We start from the raw sequence: 7240 nt of genomic DNA, 5'->3' as shown, positions 1-7240 counted from the left end.
ATGGTGCAAAGATATAGCCACAAGGGTGTTCATTGCAGCATGGCTTCCAATAGTGAGAAACTGGAAACAAATATTTATTCATCAACAAGGAAAAGTTTAAATAAATTATAATATAGCCAACAATAGATACCTATGCTGCTATTACCCGAAAATATTGACATGGAAACATGTCCAAAAACATTTGATGAATAAAATTGAGGAATATGCATAGTAAAATCCCACTTAAAAAATAGTGTGTGTATACATGCATAGACAAAAAGGTTCTAAAAGGATGCACACCGACTTAAAAATAGTTATAGCTGCAAAATGGGATTGTGTGGGGGAGGGGGTTTTCGCTTTTGACTTTATGCATTTCTCTCATTTAATGGTTGGATTTTTAAAATAAGCATGTATATTTTAGCATGGATTATTTTAAAGTTTTTTTTTAAGGCAGAAGTAATATCTATCTAAAGATATGTTTCAATCTTCTAATGCTATCTACACAGTGATAACCAGTTTTCTTGGAAGCCCCTGATCTTCCTTCTGTAAAATCTTTCCCCCTTGTCATATTCAAAGCTTATACCCTCACTCCTCACTGTTCTCCATTTGCTCTATAGAGTGTCCTAGTCAGGCCATATAGCCGTATTAGGCATTATTTCTAATAATATAATGAAAAAAACCTGACTTATAAAGCATGTATGAAATATACTACCAGAATATTCATTTAGTAACCTATTTTTTTTTCACAGTTTATCCCCTCACTAGTGCCAGAGAGAACTTATTATTATTTCATAAAAAAATAAATTTAGATAGGTAGAGATATCTCATAGATGGAATACAATTAAGCAATTAGAAACTGATCAAAGAGGCTCTGTTGGTGTGATGAACAGAACCACATGGGATGAAATCACAGAGAGGTAAAATAGAAAATGAAAATCAGGACCAAGGAAAGAGGAATAAAAATATGCTGGACATCATTCAACAACTATTTGCTGATGGTAATTATAGGGATGGAAAACCCATCAGGCCTATGGAGCTAAAATTAATCAGCAAGTATTCACAGAGTGCCTCCTGCTTCTATTACTGGTTCTGGCTTCCTGCCTGCCCAGTGCCCAGGCTGGAGACATTTGCGTGACATTCAGATTGTCAAGATAGAAGTAGCAAAATAAGTAGGCAGAAGCTCACAGCAGCCTTCTCTATGCTATCGTGTTTGTTAGAATCATCGTCAGGCAGGACAAACTCCTTCTGCAAAAGATTATGAAACGAGCTTCAAAGTTGTAAACATCACTATATCACCTGAAAAGGGCCCAATTAAGTAGAAGTACTATTTCTGTAAAGCAATAGTCAATCCATGTGTGTACTACTTAAAAATTTTAAAGTACAAATCTGCATTCTCTTTTTCTGTTAAAGTCAGGAAGGGAAATCAGTAAGACCCGTAACAGCTATGCCTAACTTTCAGAGTTATTTCCATTGCTGGCAAACATTTTAGTCACTACTAACTCCCTTAAAGTATAAAATATGATGTGTATATCACTGGTAATATTTTGATAAATAGCTACTGTAGTGAGCATCTCTTCTCTCTCTTTCTCTCTCATTTTACCCCACTCTTAAATGTCAGTAGTGAGAACGCCACCTAGGTTTTGCTGATCAGACTATATACATCCGTTACATCACTTGGTCATAGTTATTGGTGCAGGGATGAGCATGTGACCAAACTACACTAATGAAGGCCCTCCCAGAAGCATGCACAAAAATTCGTAGAAAAGAAGGATTCTCTTTCTATTGAAGTTACTAAGCTGGTAGGAAGTTTTAAATCAAGGCTCTGTAGGCTACCTGGTGGAGATAGTCTTCTCAGGAATAAAGCCCAAACAGGAAAGTAAAGCTAAGAGAGAGTCCAAACCCTTTGACATCATTTGAGCCCCTGGATCCAGCCATGCCTGAACCTGACAACCTCTAGATTTTTAAGTAAATCAATGAACTTCCTTTTTGCTTTCACATTTGGGTTTCTTTTAAATGCACCAAAACCCCATGCTAGAACACTAATGACAAGCTTTCTTTATAAGTATTGCTTCTGTCAGAAATAACCAAATTACCTGGAAGAGACCCTTCATAATTCAAATCAGTCATGCTTACTCCAAAGCACTCCGATTACCATCTCTACATCCACACCTACCTCCCTATTCTTAAACACCCAGATGACTTCTTGGTACATATGTAGTACTTTATGCATGTATCGCACATTTCTACATTGCTCACACAAGTCTGCATTGTTTGAGGATGACTTATTACTGTATCTGTCTCCATTTCCTCCGAAGTAAATATTGTACTTAATGGTTTTTATATCCCTCTTGCCTTATACTGGGGCCTAATATGTAGTAGTTGCTATTTTGTTGAAGGAATTGTATTTTGCTGAATAAATGAATGAATGGGAAAGAAAATGAGTTCAGAAAGTCCCTTCTATTAATAATGATTCCATGAATTGAAACCATCAATAACACAGGTAGATAGGGAAGACCCAAAGGAAACCAAATCGCTATATCCAAATTGAAGCCTCAAAGTGTCAGTCATCGGTAGCTGTTTAGTTGAGAATTTTTCCTTTCTCTGGTCCATAGGGTTGGTGAATGGGAAGAGGGAGTCCGTTCTTTTGCAAAAACATTTACCATTTTAGAAATTCCATAAAATTTAATAACCTCTCTTGTAAAATGTTATAACCAAAACATACAACCTATAATGTGGAGTATAGGTTGTCTGTTGCAAAGGAAGCAGCAGGGAGAGCAGTGGTAGCCAGAAGCTTACTGTTACCTCTCAGGCAATACAGCAGGGTGCCTTATGATCATGTCCTTATTTATGATATAACAAAGAAAAACTGAGAACAAGGTCATCAGAAGCATAAAAGAGGCAGCACTATCTGTGCAGCACAGGGTGACTGGGTGAGAGTTTTGTAATTAAAATGGACATATGCTAAGAAAAAAACAAAAGTCTACCGAACACTGGGATAGGATCAAGGCATTGGGATGAACAAATAATCCCGCTATGTAGGCAAAAATCTTAATACAATGTCTAGATAAGTAAGAAAACTTCTGAGTCTGTGAGTTCCAGTTATGACATGTTACTGTCTTTTGGGGTTTCCCCTCCCCACTCCCGCTGTAAGGCAATCAAGCCTAACTTTCTCTATGTGCTTCAAAGATATTTACTTAAACGCTGGAACTGCCTCTCTTTCCTTTCCTCCTTCTACATCCAGCACCCAGCTCCTTTTCTCAGGTACGGCTTTCTATGTACTCCCTTCCTTCAACCCTTGAGGCTTCCTAGTCTTCACCACATGGCCTTCCTTTAGCAGGGCAGGGGGCAGGCCTTCCATAGAGCTACTGAATGACTGGTTTGCCTGCCTTTGGCCTCCAAAATGCTCCCGCTATCCAATGGATCCTAGCTTCTCACCTCCACTGTCACCACCCAGTACGAATCTCCCTCTTTCTCTGGACCTATGCACCTGCCTCCTCACTGTTCTCCCTGCCTCCTCTCTGAGCTCCTACCACCCAGGCTCCACACTGCAGAGTGATCTTTACAAATAGTAAACTATGTCCATTAGCACACGGATAAATGTTTAACAACTGCTATCCAGGCAAGGGGCGGGAGGGAGTATGGGCATATCTATGTGTCTATACATTACACATTTTGCTGATATAAAAGATGTGTAACACACAATTTACCAAAAAAAAAAAAAGAGGTAACACTCTTTATCATAAATTCTATATTGCCCACTGATTTTCACAGAATGACTTCAGTGACTTTTGCCAAACTCTCGCAGCCATTGTCAACCCACAGTTGGAATTCAACCATGTTTGGCAAAAGCAGACCGTAAATAAATATTTTATTAAAATCCAGTTTAACAAAGAAGTCATTCAAGACACTGAAGCTCAAACATGAATGCCGGTTGATGTTTTTTACATTAACAAGCAAGATGAAAGAGAAACAACAAAGTTGTATATGGGGACAATACTCGTTTGTCCACGATGGGAGAGACTACTTTGTTGATCAGGTAACAGTTTTCAACTGCTAGAAAAATGTTTCTTTAATTTTTTGCATTTTTCACAAACACAGTTTTAAAATTTAACCTGTATTATTAAAATTTTTCCTATCAGTTTCTTAAGTTTAGACAATCAACAAAATAAATCGAGCTCTGATTTGTAGTTTTCCCATTTCTGTAGTGTAAATACTCCACCATGGTGGATTGCAAACTATCAAAAGAACATTTCCAAATGCAGAGTTGGATGAGATATGCTGTATCCTATCACTATATAGTACATTCATTTTAAAGAACAGAGGGAGATAACTTTAAATCATAGTAGCAAAATGTAGTCAAATAATTACAAAATGAAGTTTTAAGCATTTATTACCTTCATTTTTCGAATATTTTATTTAACTGTAAGTTTATAAATAGTTTAGTTTTTCATGTTGGCTAGAACAAGTGACTGAAAAATTCCTGAAAATTTAAGTCACCTCTTGCAAGCTCATGCAGCTGGCGCCAGCTCTCTACTGAATTGTCACTCCTCTGCTTAAACTTTTAAGCTGCCCATTGCACAGATTGTCTGGGGAATGTGAGAGGCAATGACAATTTCTCAATAAAATTAGTAATCATTTTTGTTGTGATGAACTGATGATGCAAAAATTCTGCAAGTCTCTGCCTGTTTTCTGAACCAAACTTGATGTTTAAAAACCCCTTTTTGTATGCATCGTTCCATTTGAGCCTTACAGATTTCCTGTGAGATGATAGGTAGGGTAGATATTATTATCCTTCCTGTACAGATAGAAAAACAAAGGAGCAAATGACTGGCCCCAGCTCATTCAGTTAAGTGGCAAAACTGGAGTTCAAACCCAGGTCTTATATTGAAAATTAAACAGGGGGCTAGAGAAAATTTAATTGAATAATACCAAGATAAAGTTTTCTAAAAATGTAACAAATGTCTTTTGTAACACTCCAGAGTCTGATATCAAATACATTCATATCTTGTTAAGGGATTCTTATACCAAGGGTGTTTTGATCTTTTAAACTCCACTATTTCTGAATTAGCTTAAAAACAAAACATAACCCAGCATGACCTAATAAATAAATAACGTGTAAGCACCAAAATGGAAATGTAGGTTCTCAAAAATTCACTGATGGATTCCACCTAGAAATGGAGCAGATTGAAACAATCTCTACCAAAGGAACATGGGACAGAAAAGGAGATTAAATCAGAAGAGGAAGAAAGCTAATGACATAATGGCCAGCCACAAATGCCACAAATGCAAAACAAAGTACATAATATTTGTTACAATCATCCAGTGTGCTTGATCTAATGTCTCTAAACTCAAAAAACATGAGGTTCTTGCTTATTTCAACATCTCCCTCATTTATCTGCCAATATTTACCTCATTCTTGAATCAGGTACTACTCAAACTAAGCTCTGTCAGCATAAAGAATATAGATTTAACAGGACATCCACAGAGCATGTCATGCCTATGAGCACAAATTGTGATATTTTAGGTTGCTTATGATGAAATCATTGAAAGCATTATGAGAAGCAGCAAAACACCAGGGATGCTGGTAACAATTTAGCATTTCCCAGTTCATGTGGGAATGTTAATTCCAATTACAAAGAGAAGTACCAAAGTGGAATTCATTATGATTAAGAACTTGCTGTACTAAGTGTGAATTGTTTATAACAGACATGTCTGGTGTAAAAGGCAAATACTGAGGCAGAAAGAGATGGGACATTTAAAGCTTAGCTGAGTTTTCTCTTGTACCTTTTACCTCACAAAGTTAAACAAGAATAGAACTATTATTGTAAGAAAAGTCAAGATATTATTGTAAAGAAGCATCTAATAGCTATGATAGCTGCCGAAACAATTTTTTAAAGTAAGTTTTGACAACCCACAAAAGTCGCTTGTGTTGCCTTAACATAAAATTAACATATGCAATAATCATATTAAAAATTATTAATACACATAAATGTGATAAGTATTTATTTGATGCCAATTTACATTTACTATTATAGAGTTAAAGTGTGTGTGTATGTGTGTGTGTGTGCGTGTGTGTGTTGGGTGGGGGAGAAGAGACAGAATAGGTGGAAAATAGAGCCATGACAAAGACTCATGGGCTGTAGGAGGTATCCTTATGTAAAAGGAAATATATGTGATAAACAATGATAGAGGTGGGAATGGATGTTGTATATGCCATGCCCTTTCCTCAACAGGATGGATTCCTCTTGACACTACTCAATGCATTCATCTCAACTAATTCAAGTCCTCCATTCTCCCTGGAAAACATACTGACTGATGCCTAGGGAATGCTGAACACTGGAGCCAAGGTTACTTCTTGTACTCCCCACACTTCTGCTCCCTCCAGTTAACCTATATGTTTACACCGGCTCCTTCTGTTTTTTTCCCCCAAAACATATTCCATTTACACTTGTTATTATAATTAGTTAATTTAAATAATTCATTAAATGATGAACTAGGATTAAAGAAGTAGTTGTTCTAGAAAATCTAAATGGAAAGATGCTATATAAACAATCACTGTCAAATCAGGTGTATGCAAGCTAATTTTAACAGATTGGGGTGAGGTCAGGGGGGCTAAATCATACAAATTTAGAAATCTACACTCACATATATTTGTAAGTACTTTTAATTTCTTGCTCAATTTGGAAACTGGAGAAAATAGTTTTATATATATATATATATATATATATATATATATATATATATATTAATAATAATGACTGCTGCTGATTAAACACTTAATATGTCCCAGGAATTTGTCTAAGCACTTCACATACTTGAAACTCATTTGATCTTTCTAGTAACTTGGGTTAGTATTATTATCATCCCCATTTTACCGATGATGGAAACTGGGGCACAAAGAATTAGCTTGCCTAAGGTTATATTCCTCCTAGTGGTGGAGGTCAGCCAGCCAGTCTGCTTGTAACTGCTGTGCTGTACTGATGCAATGTGGGAATATTTTATACACAAATGAAGACAGGGAACTCCAGTCAGTGGGCTCACAAAAGCTTTCACAGAAGTACGACATAAATGTTCAGTTTTAGGTTTTAAAACTTAACATTTCCAAGTATGATTTTAAAAAATAATTCCTCTGCTTTAACTGAATTTTTAGTTTAATTAAATATGAGTCCAGTTGCATCAGCTAAGAGGCTTTGCCTTCAAGAAATGGGCAGGTGAAAACTAATGGTCTTAAATCTCAAAATGGGAGTTGGGATCTCTATAC

This window comes from Panthera tigris, chromosome A1 (genome assembly GCF_018350195.1).
Source record: "Panthera tigris isolate Pti1 chromosome A1, P.tigris_Pti1_mat1.1, whole genome shotgun sequence".
Lineage (NCBI taxonomy): Eukaryota > Metazoa > Chordata > Mammalia > Carnivora > Felidae > Panthera > Panthera tigris.
This window is presented reverse-complemented; position numbering follows the sequence as displayed.